Source organism: Pan paniscus, chromosome 8, assembly GCF_029289425.2.
Source record: "Pan paniscus chromosome 8, NHGRI_mPanPan1-v2.0_pri, whole genome shotgun sequence".
In the NCBI taxonomy this organism is placed as follows: Eukaryota; Metazoa; Chordata; class Mammalia; order Primates; family Hominidae; genus Pan; species Pan paniscus.
The window spans coordinates 73,436,109-73,453,386 of record NC_073257.2 but is presented as its reverse complement, the minus strand read 5'-3'; the positions used below and the strand labels follow the sequence as shown (position 1 = coordinate 73,453,386).

General features: G+C 36.5%; 1 non-coding gene across 1 annotated transcript; it reads right to left on the bottom strand.

Annotated features, from left to right (window-relative positions):
- Positions 1–12,499: 12,499 nt before the first annotated feature.
- On the bottom strand, positions 12,500–12,573 carry LOC112441073 (small nucleolar RNA SNORD55/SNORD39). Its single transcript, XR_003029051.1, has one exon. It is a non-coding gene; the product is annotated as a small nucleolar RNA SNORD55/SNORD39 (small nucleolar RNA).
- Between the last annotated feature and the right edge of the window lie 4,705 nt (positions 12,574–17,278).

Genomic DNA, 17,278 nt, shown 5'->3' with positions numbered 1-17,278 from the left:
TTTTACAGCTCAGCTTGTCTTATTCCTCTAATCCTGCCTGTCACCTGCCTAATTGGGTATACTGGCCCTCAGTCATTTCATAGATGGTGATGAGATAGAATTACTACAGTCCTTCTAAAAGATTTAAATATGCACTTTAAGTGTCAAACATAAATTATATCATTCAATGGGAGCTCCGCCCCATCTATATATCTACAGATACCAAATACTTCCCTTAATTAGATAGCCATTCAAATAGCCTAAGATGTCCCCAATAAGTGATCTATTTACATGTTCTATTGCCTCATAAATACACAGCATTATGGAGGGCTGTCTTATTTTTAGTTTGCTCATGTGTTATTCATGAAGAGTGTTGTAGGCCGTCTGTGTAATTTCACTAACCTTTTTTCAATTTCCCCAAAGCGGTGGCTTCCTTTTGGTATACCTCTGTCTTCTGGAAACTGTTTCCTTCCTGTTCCCTTCATTTAGCTGGAATCATCCTGGGTGAATAATAGGCTGGCATCCTCAAAATGCCATCATATGTGTATGCGTGCACGCATGTGTGTGTGTGCTCTCTCACTGTCGCTGCAAATTCAGTGGGACTGGAACCAATCTTTAAAACCTGCCCCCAAACTGAGGCCCTAAACTCAAATTCAATTATTTATATTTCTTATAAACAAGAAAAAAGCTTTTTAAAAGCCCCCTAATGCATTTATTGGCTTTTACATGAAGGAAACAATTTTGAACATATTCCTAGATCTTACCTCTCTAGGTAGAATGTGGTTCTGGGACTGGGCGCAACCAGGCGCGGTATGGTTTGGGGCTAAACTATATTGCCATATGAGAATGTCTCTTACACTCTGCTGCTTTGAGGAATACTGGAGCAATGGAATACATTACACTCTGCTCCAGCATTTTTCTTTCAGGGTGCCTATCAACTTGTTATCCTAAGCTAACCCTAGTACTGGAGAAGAGAACAAGCCATTCCTTTTTATTGCTTTGCAAGCACTTATAAGCAAATGATCCAGGATGAAGAAAGCTTTACTGGTGCTTCTTTGGCCTCTGTGGGTATCAGGCAGCTCTCCACTTCTCAATGGGCTTTTCTAACCCTAACCTTTCTCTGGCTGAAGGATGCTTTCCAGGTTTCCATCTTGCTTTCACATAAGTCATTCTGTCCAATGTTTCTGGAAAAGGTTGTGTTTGGTTATATGATTAAGTTCTTTAGTAGTGATTTCTGAGATTTTGGTGCACCCATCACCCAAGCAGTGTACACTGTACCCAATATGTAGTCTTTTATTCCTCACCCCCCAACCCTTTCCCCCGAGTCCCCAAAGTCCATTGTATCATTCTTATGCCTTTGTGTCCTCATACCTTAGCTCTCAATTATGAGTGAGAATATACAATGTTTGGTTTTCCATTCCTGAGTTACTTCACTTAGAATAATGGTCTCCAATTCCATCCAGGTTGCTGCAAATGTCATTATTTTATTTCTTTTTATGGCTGAGTCATATTCCATGGTATATATATATACCACAATTTCTTTATCCACTCATTGATTGATCGGCATTTGGGCTGGTTCTGTGTTTTTGCAATTGCAAATTGTGCTGCTATAAATGTGCTTGTGCAAGTATCTTTTTTATATAATGACTTCTTTTCCTCTGGGTAGATACCCAGGAGACAGATTGCTGGATCAAATGGTATATCTACTTTTAGTTCTTTAAGGAATATCCACACTGTTTTCCATAGTGGTTGTATTAGTTTACATTCCCACCAACAGTGTAAAAGTGTTTCCTTTTCACCACATCCATGCCAATATCTATTATTTATTGATTTTTTGATTATGGCCATTCTTGCAGGAATAAGGCAGTATTGCATTGTGTTTTTGATTTGCATTTCCCTGATAATTAGTGATGTTGGGCATTTTTTTCATATTTGCTGGCCATTTGTATATCTTTTTTGAGAATTGGCTATTCATGTCCTTAGCTCACTTTTTGATGGGATTGTTTGTTTTTTCTTGCTGACTTGTTTGAGTTCCTTCAGATTCTGGATATTAGTACTTTGTCAGATGTATAGATTGTGAAGATTTTCTCCGACTCTGTGGGTTGTCTGTTTGCTCTGCTGATTATTTCTTTTGCTATGCAGAAGCTTTTTAGTTTAATTAAGTACCATCTATTTATCTTTGTTTTTGTTGCATTTGCTTTTGGGTTCTTGTTCATCAAGTCTTTTCCCATGCCAGTGTCTAGAAGGGTTTTTTCCAATGTTATCTTCTAGAATTTTTATGGTTTCAGGTCTTAGATTTAAGTATTTGATCCATCTTAAATTGAAGTTTTGTATAAAGTAAGAGATGAGGAATCCAGTTTCATTCTCCTACATGTGTCTTGCCCATTATCCCAGCACCATTTGTTGAACAGGGTGTCCTTTCATCATTTTTTCTTTTTGTTTGCTTTGTTGAAGATCAACTGACTCTAAGTATTTGGCTTTATGTCTGGGTTCTCTATTCTGTTCTAGTGATCTATATGCCTATTTTTATACTAGTACCATGCTGTTTTGGTGACTGTGGCTTTATAGTATAGTTTGAAGTTGAGTAACGTGATACCTCCAGATGTGTTCTTTGCTTAGTCTTGCTTTGGCTATTTGGGCTCTTTTTTGGTTCCATATGAATTTCATATGAATTTTAGGTTTGTTTTTTTCTAGTTCTGTGGAGAATGATGGTGGTATTTTGATGGGAATTGCATTGAATTTGTAGATTGCTTTTGGCCGTAGGGTGATTTTCACAATACTGATTCTACATATCTATGAGCATAGGATGTGTTTCCATTTGTGTCATCTATGATTTCTTTCAGCAGTGTTTTGTAGTTTTCCTTATAGAGGTCTTTCACCTCCTTGGTTAAGTGTATTCCTAAAGTGTTTTTTTTTTTTCCTTTTTGCTATTGTAAAAGGGGTTGAGTTCTTGATTTGATTCTCAGCCTGATTGCTGTTGGTGTATAACAGCCCTACTGATTTGTGTACATTAATTTTGTGTCATGAAGCTTTGTTGAATTCATGTACCAGTTCTAGGAGCTTTATGGTTGTGTCTTTAAGGTTTTCTAGGTATACAATCATGTCACTGGCAAACAACAACAGCTTCATTTCCTCATTACCAATTTGGATGTCCTTTATTTCTTTCTCTTGTCTGATTGCTGTGACTAGGACTTCAGTACTATGTTGAATAGAAGTGGTGAGAGTGAGCCTCCTTGTCTTGTTCTAGTTCTCAGGGGGAAAGGCTTCAACTTTTCCCCATTCAGTAAAATGTTGGCTGTGGGTTTGTCATAGATGGTTTTTATTACTATAAGTATGTCCCTTCTATGCAAAATTTGCTGAGGCTTTCAAGCATAAAGTTGTGAACCCAGAAAATCTGAGACAGGTCTCAGTTAATTTAGAAAGTTTATTTTGCCAAGGTTGAGGGCACATCTGTGACACAGCCTCAGGAATTCCCGACAAGTGCCCAAGGTGGTTGGGGCACAGCTTGGTTTTATTCATTTTAGGGAGATATGAGACATCAATCAATATACTTAAGAAGTACATTGGTTCAGCCTGGAAAGGTGGGACAACTTCAAGCAAAGGCAGAAAGACTCAAAATGGGGAGGGGGATTCCAGGTCACAGATAGGTGAGAGACACATGGTTGCATTCTTTTGAGTTTCTGATTAGACTTTCCAAAGGAGGCAATCGGATATGCATTTATCTGAGTGAACAGAGAGATAACTTTGAACAGAATGGCAGTTTTGCCCTAAGCAGTTTCCAGCTTGAGTTGTTTTTTTTAACCTAGTGATTTTGGGGGCCCAAGATATTTTCCTTTCATATTTTCCCCTTTTTCTTTTTAAAAATATTTTGGAGAAAGCGTTTTACAAGAAAATGAGTCGCTGGTCTCAGGTTTCATCCGATCTCTCATGGCTAGAACAGTTTATTTTTAGATGGGTAGGTCCCAAAAGCTCATTTTTAGCAGGTTGTGAAATCCCATGTCCTGTAAAGAGAAATAGTGGGGAGGAAGGTAGAAAAAGCAACAACAAACCAAAGAACAATCTTGGAAAATTTGATATAGGCCACATTACTCTGAAGTCCACACACTAGTAGGCAGGTATGAAAGTGGCTTATGTATGTAAATAGGCTACTCTTGTTTTCTTCAGAAGTTTAAATTGTCTGGCTTCAGTTCGGAGGCTTTAAGAAAGAACAACTTAGTTTTCAGTGACTCCAAATTAAGAAAAATGGAAAAAAGAAGGAAGAAATTGAAAACATTATTTTGAAGATATGTAGCCAAGAAAAATTATAATTTGGTTCAAACTGTAGAAAATAATAAAAATTGAAAAAACATTAGCCAAGTCTAGAGGTACTATAGTTGTATATAGTACAACAGGTGTACTATAGTTTTGTAACATAATTATTCTTTCTCCAGTTTTCCATTTCTACTGAAAACAAATCACGGTAGAACTGGCTTGCTTTATTACACTTGGTCTAACTATTTGTATATGATGCAGCAAGAAAAACTTTTTTTTACATAGGCTTTTAAATTGGCTTTGGTGGAACTTTTAAAATCTCAGATTAGAATTTTTAAAGCCAAGCCCAGTCACAGGTTTGTGTCATCAAATACCTATGAGTTGGGTGAATTTTGCCTCCTCTTGAGGTTCCAAGATAAACTTGGGGCTTCTGAGCCTGTCAGAAAGTGACATTCTTTATTTACCACAGGTTAGAAACCCTGTACATGGACTGTGTACACAAAGTAAGGCCAGTTTTTCCAAGGGCTTTATTGGCTCCATAAGTCAAGTTTGATTCCATAAAGGAAAGCACATCTTTCACAGCTTTTAGTATATTCTTATGAACAAAATTTGAAGCATATTTCTCTCTAGCTGATTTCTCCAGAATTTGGAAACTATTTGTGAATATTTTTAACTTACGGCAAAACAGTTATTTGCAATAAGAAAAATAAGAATTATTATTATTATACCACAAAATAGGATCAGAGGTCATTGTAAAATAAATAAAATAAGAAATGGATTCTTATATTATTATTACTATATCACAAAATAGGATCAGAGGTCATTGTAAAATAAATCATTCATTTAACCAGTGATAACTCTAAAAATTAAAAAAAAACATGAAAACCTTTATTCTTTGAGAGAGGAGACTTAATTTTCCAAACAATGAGTCCTAATAAAAACAGCATAAAGCCAATTAAATTTGTTTTTCAAAATTTTATAACTAATATATAAAATTTTAATCTTGACCATAAGCTATTACTTCCATAAGCCTTTTATAACCTGTATTAAGGAGCTAGTTAATGCTTCAAGAAAATCTCATTAATCTGACACAGGGGCCCATATGTCAGTCTTACATCAATATGCCCTTGACATTAATGATTAATTTATAGAAAAATTGAACTTATTGTATCTCAAAATTGGCCCTTACAATCTTATGCGCCCACCTCTTCCACAATAGTCCCTGGGCCTTGAGGAGTTGAATAGCTTTAATTTCTTGCCCTGTGTCTCAAGAATGCAGTTTATTTTGATTGGCATCTTCTATGGGGCCTGAAGATGAGGCTTTAATTGCTGTCAGTGTTTAAGATTTAGCAGTACTTGGTGTCATTTTTAGACCCAGGAGTCAAAGCCCTGTAACTCAATGTCATAAGGACTTTAAAAGCACACAAAGGGAGATACATAGATGTAATAACCTTAATTTAAAAAAATTTTAATGTCAGTTTTTTTCTAAGCAAACCAAAACTTAATAATAATATGACAGCTTGATCACATTAAAGATTTTTTAATATAAATCCTCATTATGACTTGCACCAACCATTCATGACATGTTTGGACTTTTTGCTTTGTCTTGATCATCCCTCCTTCTTAAACAATCATTTTATTTTAGGACTAAATTTACCATACAAGATTCTTTCTCATATAAAATTATTTCTCTTTAAGCTCTTTTATGACAAAAAATACCTCTTTATTTTTATAACTTTCTTTGGATCTCTCTTTTTTTTTTTTTTTGAGATGGAGTCTCACTCTGTTGCCCAGGCTGGAGTGCAGTGGTGCAATCTCAGCTCACTGCAAGCTCCGCCTCCTGGGTTCATGACATTCTCCTGCCTCAGCCTCCCAAATAGCTGGGACTGCAGGTGCTCGCCACCATGCCTGGCTAATTTTTTGTATTTTTAGTGGAGATGGGGGTTTCACCATGTTAGCCAGGATGGTCTGAATCTCCTGACCTTGTGATCCTCCTGCCTCAGCCTCCCAAAGTGCTGGGATTACAGGTGTGAGCCACCACACCTGGCCTGGATCTCTTTTTATTTTCTGGTTCCTTTTGTCTTGTTTTATACATAATCTTTAAATAATCTTTGAATTAGACAAAACTTCACCTTTTTTAAAAAAAGACACACTTTTTTTTTTAGCAAGAATGTTTTCCTACAATATATATTTATTGGAAAATACTCAAATAATGAGATATCTATTATTTAATTTAACTTTTCATTCTAAATTATGAATTTAGAAATTATGAATTTAGCTTATCTACAAGTATTTATCTCATTACATTTGCCAAATTATTTTAATTGATTACCTAGATTATTTATGAAAACTGTGATAGTCATCATTTAAAGTTATGAAACTACCATTGAAAAATTATAACTGAGACAGTGAAAAAAGATTTGACCTAACTGACTCCTTCTTGCTCTTAACCTTTAAGTTATCCTTGTTCATTCCTGGGCAAAGGCTGAATTAACTTTGGAAAGAACTTAGTTTATAGTTTAGCTTTGAAACAAAGATGATAACAGTCCTTTCCCAAAACAAGCCTCCTTATTGCCTGTGGACTAGACTGCTTAAAGCCACAAGATTAGAAGTTATGGTAATCTTACTAAATTTAAGATGCAGCTATTTTCATTAAACTGATATCAATGTCTTATTTATTAAAAATTACACAAGCAAAGATCATTCTGTTTTAGGCTGGGTTTATAGTTTTGTAACCGCTGTGCCAAATTTTGACACCTTATAGTATCTGGCAGGGATAAGTATGAAATTGCTTTATTAATAAGTGCAAACCAAAATATATGCTGACCAAAACATATGCTGGCAATTCTTAAGACATTTCTAATATTACTTTACTGATAATTGTAAGGCTAGCTTATTTATTAAAGATTTTACCTAAACTGCATAAACTTGAAAAGGTATTTGACTAGTCTTTACTTTTTTAGTATCTGATTTAAGTGTTTTTTAAAAGCTAATTAGAGCTCTTTTATATCTTAGTAGTGAAACATTGTGTACACAACATATAAATACATAGACATATTAGGTATACCAATAGAAATACATTTTATAGATTCATAAAGACCTCCCACTTTTTTTTCTTAGACTTTCAGATTCTTGATAACCTGTTTTACAACCCTAAGCAGTTGTCAGCTAAATAGCCTTAAATTTTCATATTAAAGGAAACAACTCAGGTGAAAATCAAATAGCAAAATACACATCCTAGGGTACAAAGAGAAAAGGTCTGGTGGTGCTAGAGGGAGATACTTTCACAGTGCATTTAAAAGATTTTTTTTAAAACAAAGACATTTCTGAGTGTCTAAACTACATTATTCCTTAAAAACCTAAAAGTAGCCTCTGTTGCAATAACCATTTTAGTCAAAAAATCAGGTGAAAACAGAATTCCATCAACTGAGAAGAAAAAAAAATTGTTCAAAAAAACAACCAAGATCTTGGGAGAGAAAAACAAACAAACAAACAAACAGAAACAAAAACATGAAGCCCTTAAAATACAAACATGCACACATGCACACATACACACACATCTTGTATGTTAGCATTTTAAGTAAGCTGACTTTTAACCACTGAGATCCTTTAAAAAAAATCTTTTAAAATCTCATTATCATGTTTCAGCTAGGACAAAATGCTGCTAAACTAACAAGGATCACACAAATTATACAATTTCTTAGTGCTCTAAGTGTAAGCAGAAATTAACACCAGCTGGTAGTTAATGCTAACTTTAGTCTAAAAAGAATTTGATGCTTCAATTCTCTATTTGTGCTCTTTCAGACTTTTAGATGTAGGCATTAATGCTCTTAGCACCACTTTTGCTGTATCCCACAGGTTTTGATAGGTTGTGTCACTATTATCATTTAGTGCAAAGAATTTTTAAATTTTCATCTTGATTTCTTTGTTGATCCAAGCATCATTCAGGAGCAGGTTATTTAATTTCCATGTATATGCATGGTTTTGAGGGTTCATTTTGAAGTTAATTTCCAAGTTTATTCCACTGTGGTCTGATAGAGTACTTGCTATAATTTCAACTTTCTTAAAATTTGTTGAGACTTGTTTTGTGGCCTTTCATATGATCTACTTTGTGCTGATGAATAGAATGTATATTCTGTAGTTGTTGGGTAGAATGTTCAGTATATATCTGTTAAATTCATTTGTTCTAGGATATAGTTTATGTCCATTGATTTTGTTGACTTTCTGTCTTGATGAGCTGTCTGGTGCTGTCAGCGGAGTATTGAAGTCCCCCGCTATTATTGTGTTGCTGTCTGTCTCCTTTCTTAGGTCTAGTAGTAATTGTTTTATAAATTTGGGTACTCCAGTGTTAGGTGCATATATATTTAGGATTATGATATTTTTCTGTTGGACTAATCCTTTTATCATTACATAATGTCCCTCTTTGTCATTTTTAACTGCTTTTACTTTAAAGTTTGTTTTGTCTGATATAATAATATCTACTCCTGTTTGCTTTTGGTGTCCATTTGCATGGAATATCTTTTTCCACCCCTTTAACTTAAGTTTATCTGAGTCCTTATGTGTCAGGTGAGTCTCCTGAAGACAACAGACACTTGGTTGGTGAATTCTTATCTATTGTGCCATTCTGTATCTTTTAAGTGGAGCATTTAGACCATTTATATTCAATGTTAGTATTGAGATGTGAGGTACTATTCCATTCATCGAGCTATTGGTTACCTGAATATCTTGTGTTTTTTTTGTTTCATAAGTCCTGTGAGATTTATGTTTTAAGAATGTTCTATTTTGGTATATTTCGAGGATTTGTTTCAGGATTTAGAGCTCCTTTTAGCAGTTCTTATAGTGCTGGATTGGTAAAGATAAACACTCTTAGCTTTTGTTTGTCTGAAAACGACTGTAACTTTCCTTGATTTATGAAGCTTAATTTCACTGGATACAAAATTCTTGGCTGATAATTGCTTTGTTTAAGGAGGCTAAAGATAGGACCTCAATACCTTCTCGTTTGTATGGTTTCTGCTGAGAAATCTGCTGTTAATCTGATAGGTTTTATTTTATAGGTTACCTCTTGCTTTTGCCTCACAGCTTTCAAAATTATTTCCTTCATCTTTACTTTAGATAACCTGATGACTATGTGCCTAGAAAATGATCTTTTTGTGATAAATTCCCCAGGTGTTCTTTGAGCTTCTTGTATTTGGATGTCTAGATCCTAGCAAGTTTTAGATTTCTCTTCTTTCTCAAGAATACCGATTATTCTTAGGGTTGGTCATTTAACATAATCCCAAACTTCTTGGAGGCTTTGTTTATTTTTTAAAATTCTTTTTCCTTTGCCTTCATGAGATTGGGTTAATTTGAAAGCCTTGTTTCTGAGCCCTGATGTTTTTTCTACTTGTTCAATTTGATTGCTGAAACTTTTGGGTGCATTTTGAAATTCTCTAAGTGTGTCCCTCATTTCCAGAAGTTGCTTTTGTTTTGTTGTGTTGTGATTTTTTTTTATTTATCTATCTATTTTACTGGCAATTTCTCTATTCATATCATGTGTCATTTTTTTGATTTCTTTAAGTTGGAGTTTACCTTTTTTGGATGCTTCCTTGATGAGCTTAATAGTCAACCTTCTGAATACTTTTTCAGGCAATTTGGAGATTTTGTCTTGGTTTTGATTCATTGCTGGTGAGCTAGTGTGACCTTGTGGGGGTGTTAAAGAACCTTTTTTTTTTTTTTTGTCATATTACCAGAATTGTTCATCTCATTTGTTCTCATTTGGACAGACTATGTCAGAGGGAATATCTGGGACTCAAGGGCTGCTGTTCAGATGCTTTTGTCCCGTAGGGTGCTCCCTTGATGTGGTGCTCTCCCTTTTTCCCTAGGGATGGGCTTCCTGAGAGCCGAACTGCAGTGATTGTTATTTCTCTTCTGGATGTACTTACCCAGTGTAGCTACCAGGCTCTGGGCTGGTACTGGGGAGCATCTGCAAAGAGTCCTGTGATGTGATCCATCTTCAGGTCTCTCAGCCGTGAATACCAGCACCTGCTTTGGTGGAGTATCAGGGGAGTGAAGTGTCCTTGGTTGCTTTTTTGTTAAGTGCACTGGTTTTGTGTTGGTTTGCTTCCATCCAGGAAGTGACACTTTCAAAAGCTCATCAGCTGCAGTTGTAGAGGGAGGATACAAGTTTGCCTAGGTGGCATTTGGATAAGTATTCAGGTTTCTCAGGTCGTAGGCAAGGCCATAGAGCTCCCAGTGGATTATGTCCTTTGTCTTCGGCTACTAGGGCAAGTAGAGAAACACCATCAGGTTGGGGCAGGGTTAGGCATGTCTGAGTTCAGACTCTCCTCAGGCGGGACTTCCTGCAACTGCTGTGGGGAATGGGGGTGTGGTTCCCAGGCCAATGGAGTTGTTCCCATAACCATTATGGCTGCCTCTGCTGCATCACACAGGTCACCAGGGAATTGGGGGAAAGTCGGCAGTCACAGGCCCCACCCAGCTCTTATGTAACCCGCAGCCCAAAAGGTCAGTCTGACTCCCCAACAGCACCAAATTTATTTCCAGGCAGCCAGTGAGCAGGGCTGAGAGCTTGCCCAGGCTACAAGCCTCCTGGCTGAGAAAGCAAGCCGACTCACAGTTCCCAACTGTCCCACAGAGCCTGCAGTGGCAAGCCACCTTTTTCAAAGGGTCTGTGGATTATCTCAGCTTTCCTGGTATGTTCTTGTTGTAGTTCTTGGAGCAAAAGTTCATGATGTGGGTCTCCACATGCTGCTTTGTCCATCTGAGTTCAGTCTGCATCTTTCAATGATAAACACATTTGTTTTGGAAACACAACCACCATGTCATCATCAAATATAACATAGTTGATGGTAACATAAATTACCAGTACATATTCAAATTTCCTAGTTGTCTCAGAGATACCTTGTTATGGTTGATATGTTTGAATAAAGCCCCACACAAAACATATACACTGCTTTATTTTTTTCCATAGCAATATCATTCAATATACTACATATTTTATTATTTATTTGCTCATTGTGTATCTCTCCCATTGGAAGATCAGCTTCAAAATATCAATTATCAATATCAATTATACCACTTCTACTATTTTAGTGGTTTCCTTTAAGTTTGCAATGTACACTTACAAGTAATCCAAGCCCTCTTTCAAATAACACTGTACCACCTCATAGATACTGTAGTTACATTACAACAGGATATTTTCAATTCCCCCTTCCCGTATCTCATAACAGTGCTGCCATTCATTTTAATTATCAATAAGTGATAATCGCTGAATATATTGTTGCTACTTATTATTTTAAACAAATAGCTATATGTTTAAATAGCTATATGTGTAAATCATGAATAATAAAAATAGAATGTATTTATTTATGATCCACATTTATCATGTGATTCAAATTTCTAACCTATTGCATTTTCCTTCTTTCCAAAGGACTTCTTTTAACATTTATTGCAAGGTAGGTTTACTGGCAACAAATTCCTTTAATTTTATGTGAGAAAGTCTTCAATTTTTCTTCAATTTTGAAGCATAATTTCACAGATAAAAAATTTTCTACGTTGGCTATTTTTACTCTTCAACACATTAAATATTTTCATTCTACTCTCTTTTTGTTTCATGGCTTCTGAAGAGAAGTCTGATGTAGTTCTAATCTTTGCTTTTGTACAGGGAAGGTGTTTCCCATCCGCTCTGGTTTCTTTCATAGTTTTCTTTGTCATTGATTTTTTGAGATTTGAACCTGATATGCATAAGGGTTGATTTTTTCTTTTTTTTTTTTTTTGAGATGGAGTCTCGCTCTGATGCCCAGGCTGGAGTGCAGTGGCGCCATCTCGGCTCACTGCAGGCTCCACCCCCCGGGATTCACGCCATTCTCCTGCCTCGACTTCCCGGGTAGCTGGGACTACAGGCACCCGCCACCTCGCCCAGCTAAATTTTTGTATTTTTAGTAGAGATGGGATTTCACTGTGTTAGCCAAGATGGTCTCGATCTCCTGAACTTGTGATCCGCCCACCTCAACCTCCCAAAGTGCTGGGATTACAGGTGTGAGACACCGCGCCCAGCCGGGTTGATTTTTTTTGGTGCCTGTTGTTTGGAGGTGTTAACTTTGAGAAATTCTCAATCAATATTATTTCAAATATCTCACTGGGTTCCCTTTCTCTTTGTCTTCATCTTCTGGTATTCTTATTATATATGTTACACCTTTTGTAATTGTTTTACAGTTCTTAGATATTCTGTTCTGTATTTTTCATTTTTTGCTCCATGCATTTTTTTCACATATGTGACTCTTCAAAGTTCACCTCTTCACTGCACACTGAGGAGTCTGCAGCATTACCAAGGTGTCATGATACACTGCATTTCAGTTTTGGAGGTTTTGATTGACTTCTTCAAGCTCACTGATTTTTTTTTCTCAGCTGTGTTCAGTGTACTAATGAGCCCATTGAAGGTATTTTTTAATTCTGTTAAAGTGTTTTTTATTTCTAGTATTTCTTTTTTCATTCTTCCTGATATTTTAACAATATTGAGTTTCCATCTCTTTGCTTACATTACCCATCTATTCATGAATATTATCTGCTTTTTTCAGTAGAATGCCTAGCATATTAATTGTAGTTTTTTTTTTTTTTTGATGGAGTTCCGCTCTTGTTGCCAGCCTGAAGTGCAATGGCGTGATCTCAGCTCACTGCAGTCTCCACCCTCTGGGTTCAAGTGATTCTCCTGCCTCAGCCTCCTGAGTAGCTGGGATCACAGGTGCCCACCACCATGCCCAGCTAATTTTTTGTATTTTCAGTAGAGACGGGGTTTCACTATGTTAGCCAGGCTGATCTTGAACTCCTGACCTCAGGTGATCCACCTGCCTCGGCCTCCCAAAGTGCTGGAATTACAGGCATGAGCCACTGCACCTGGCCCTAATTATAGTTATTTTAAATTACTGGTTCAATAATTTGAATTTGAATACCTCTACCACATCTCAGTCTTGTTTCAATGCTTGCTCAGTCTCTTCAAACTGTCTTTTTTGTCTTTTAGTATGTCTTGTAATTTTTTGAAAGCAAGATATGATGTATTGGGTAAAATAAACTGAACTAAGTAGGCATTTAGTGTGAGGCTTTATGTTTATATGGCTTGGGCTTAGATTGCATTTATTGTTTGCTATGGCTGTAGATGTCAAATGCAAAAATTTTCTCTGATGTACTGTTTTTGTCTCCCTATTGTTTTGAGGCTTTTCTAGAGATTTCCTCTTAAATAAGTTCTGAGACATAGTTACATTACAGTTTTATTACACAAAAGACCTATTAATGTGTTTTTAACATGTGGGGAAAGGTAAGGTATTCTATCATCCTATAATTTGGTCTCATTTTTTTAGTTTGCTTGTACCCCCAAGCTGTGACATTCACAAATGCTTTTTAATAACGTTTTGTTTTGTTTCACTCTTTGGTGAAACGGGAAGGCTAGTAGGAACTGGGTGTTTCCCTTCTCTTGGGTCAATTAGGCCCTAGTAAAACCCCAGTTAGCTAGACTGTGGTAAAATACTTTCTCTTGAAGGCAGAGCTTGTTAAGAAAAACAAAATTTTCTGGGCATATTCCAAAATGTCTGCTTTTTCCTCCCTCCTGCTGAAACACAAGGAGATTTTTCTCTAATCTTCACTGTGAGAATTTGTAGGGATCTTAGAAGTAAAATTCACATAAGTGTGTGTCCCCCTCCCCAAGACTACTCTCTCTATCTGGAATTTTTAACTCTTACACTCACCCATACTGAGCCTCTAGCAATTTATCAATTACAATTTAAGTTTCCCTACCCCAATACTGATTGCCACTAAGGTTTCTGCTCCTGGGCTTCTGCTGCAGTAAGTTGTGATCTTCTAATTTGGTGACCAGTGGGTTGTCCTGTGGCATCAATTCTCTTATGGATTTAAAAAGAGTTGCTGATTTTAAGTTTGTTCAATATTTCTCTTGTTGTGAGGATGGGAGTGACAACTTTCAAGCTCTTTACCTTTCAGACTAAAAACCAGATGTCTCTTGACTCATTTTTATCCTGGCTATGTATTAAAATTTTCTGCTTCTTAGTATACTTAGTGATTTTTTATTGGATCCTGGATGTTGTGATTTTATTTTGTAGAATTCTGAATTCTGTTATATTTCTTTAAATAATGTTTACTGTGTTCCCACAGGTAATTAGACAATTTGCACATCAATTTGATCCTTTTGAGTCTTGAGTTTAACCATTTTCATAGAGTATAGACTAGCTTTTCCTTTAGGAGTCTTTGATGAACTGTGTAATCATTCAGGTTTCTTCATGAGGCTTTGGAATTTACATGATGCCAAATCCTGTATAAATTCTGGGAATTGGCTGGGCATGGTAGCTCATGCCTGTAATCCCAGCACTTTGGGAGGCAAAAATAGGCAGACTGCTTGAGCCCAGTAGTTCAATACCAGCCTGGGCAACATGCCAAAGGCCTATCTTTATACAAAATACAAAAAATTAACTAGGCATGGTGATGCATGCCTATAGTCCCAGCTACTCAGGAAGCTGAGGTGGGAGGATCACCTGAGGCAGGGGAGGGTGAGACTGCAGTGAACTGTAATCATACCACTGCGCTCCAGCTTGGGTGACAGAATGAGACTCCATCTCAAAAAAACAAAATCTGGGAATCATTTGGTTTGCACCCCCTGCCCTCCCATCCTACTAAATTTTCTTTTCTCAGAAGTTGTTCTTTGTCCAACTTTGTGTCACTCTTGCATGTGCAGATTGGTATTTAGTCAAAGACTCAAGGACAGACATACACATATTTCTGGAGCTATTTCTCTGCATATGTCCCTTTCTTAGTAATCTGCCTTTCAAATTATAGCCACCTCACCATTTCTGGTTTCCAAATGCTGTATCTCCAAATCCACAAGGCTTCTAGACTATGTTTGGATTCCCCCTCCCTGTGCCATAGTTTTAAATGCCTCCAGGCATAAAGCCAGGGCAACTGTTGAGCTCACTTTATTTGTTTACCTTCTTTCAGAAATCACAGCCCTGAACTGTCTGTTGTATAATGATGGAAGGCAATTGTTTCATATATTTTGTCCTGTTTTCTAGTTGTTAACAGTAGGAGGATATATCTGGACCCTTTTACTCTTTCATGGAAGGCAACCTTTCTTCAAGGAGTGATTGGCATCAGGGAAGTCCATTCTTTCCAGAGCAATTCCCACTAGGTCTCACAGAAATTAGGCCTTATTATCTGCCTCTCTTCATTCCTTGACATTAGCACAATAGACAACATCAATATATTTTGAAAAGCCTGGTTTATTCATTCTGGAAAACACCATATGTGATACTTCTACAAAACAGTCAAAAGTTGAGCTTTAGAAATTTCAATCCAATTCATTTCAAGATCACATGAAAACATTGCCATGACACCTTCAATCTCCTGGGTCTTTTTGACCTCTGCCCCAATTATGGAAAAAGAATTCATGCCCATTATCCAAGTACAGTAAATATTTTTTGGAGATTAATCAATCTAAATGTTAACTTGGAAAATATATTTTTCCTAAGGGAAACATAATACAATAGGATGAAATGCCAACTAAAATAAAAATAGCTTTCTACAATATTATGGAGAACTGTTCAGCTTTTGGATCCACATTTTCTTGAATCTCTCTATTTTCAAATTTGCTTTATCTTTGAAAAACTTCAAGGTTTATCAAAGTGGTCTTTCAGTGCAGAGAACATCTGCATAATGACTTTATGTTCACAAATCATATAAAAGGAGAATCAGAGAAAAGCCTGAAGCTTTTAAGTATAGTTCTTTCCAGTGTATGACATCTCCAACAAAGTTTTAGAGATTCACAGGACTTATTCTAAGCCCTAGGTTAAATCACATTTTTTCCCTTTGCCTCCAGCAGTCTTTTTAAAAAGGAATCTTTTCAAAGAAAGTGGCCAAAGAAGGAGTGTCCAATTATGAGATGAAGGCACACAAGGATTTCTTCCCCTCTTTCAAGATTTTTCGTTCTTTCTCTTATTTGGTTAAGAGGCATATAGATTACCTCAATCTAATCCTGCCACCATGTAATCAAGGTTCTGGGTCAAGTAAAGATGCATGAAATTGAGCAAATTATCAGATCTCCCTTTCTCATGTATGAAATAATAGTATCACATAGCTCACAGGGCTGTTTTGAAGACCAGGTAATTTTTTTTAAAGAGACAAAAAAATAAATATATCTCTTTGCTTTTTTATAATGCTCCCAATTTAGTGTTATTGAATTTTATAATCATATATTCTTTGCATGTATGTGTTCTAAAACCACGTAAAAAAAAGTGTATCAGAAAACTATTTCAGTTTAAAGGTTTTTGAAATTTTAAAGTCTTTCTGATATGGGATAGATTTTTTTGCTTAAAAAGTCCTCTGGTGAGAGAACTACATATGGTCAGGCCTATATGTGCAGAGAAGAATAGACTTAACAGTTTTGCTGTGATCTTAAATTAGAGCTTGCTGGTGACTTCATGAAGATCAAAGTATGTTATTATGCAGAAGTATCAGTGGTCACCTCCTCCATGATCAATAGTTCAGTTCTTCTCTGAGTAAAGAAAGAATGCTACTGAGTGTGAATCCACCATCAATTGCTTCTATCTCTTGATTACTTTGTCGCCAAAAGACTGAAGGCAGAAAGCAGGGTTATGGTAGAAGCCTTGAACATGACACCTGATGGTTCCTGCCTCCTGGTATTCACATTCTTGTCTAATCACCTCCCTTGAGCGTGGGTTTCATTTAGTGACCCACTTCTGATGAATAGAATATGGTAGGAGTGACAAGATGTCATTTTCAAGGTTATAAAAGACTATCACTTCTATCTCAGGCTCGTCCTCTCTTTCTCTCTCTCTCTCTCTCTCTGTCTCTCTCTCCCTCCCTTCCTCTCTTTCTCTCTCATCATTTATCCTGGAGGAAGCCAGTAGCCCTTTGGAGAGGACAAAGTTGCCAGAACCTGAGGCCCACCAACAAACATGTGGATGAGCTTGAAAGTGCATCTTCCTCCATTTGATTCTTTGGATGAGACTACATCTTGTTCTAACCTAACATGATA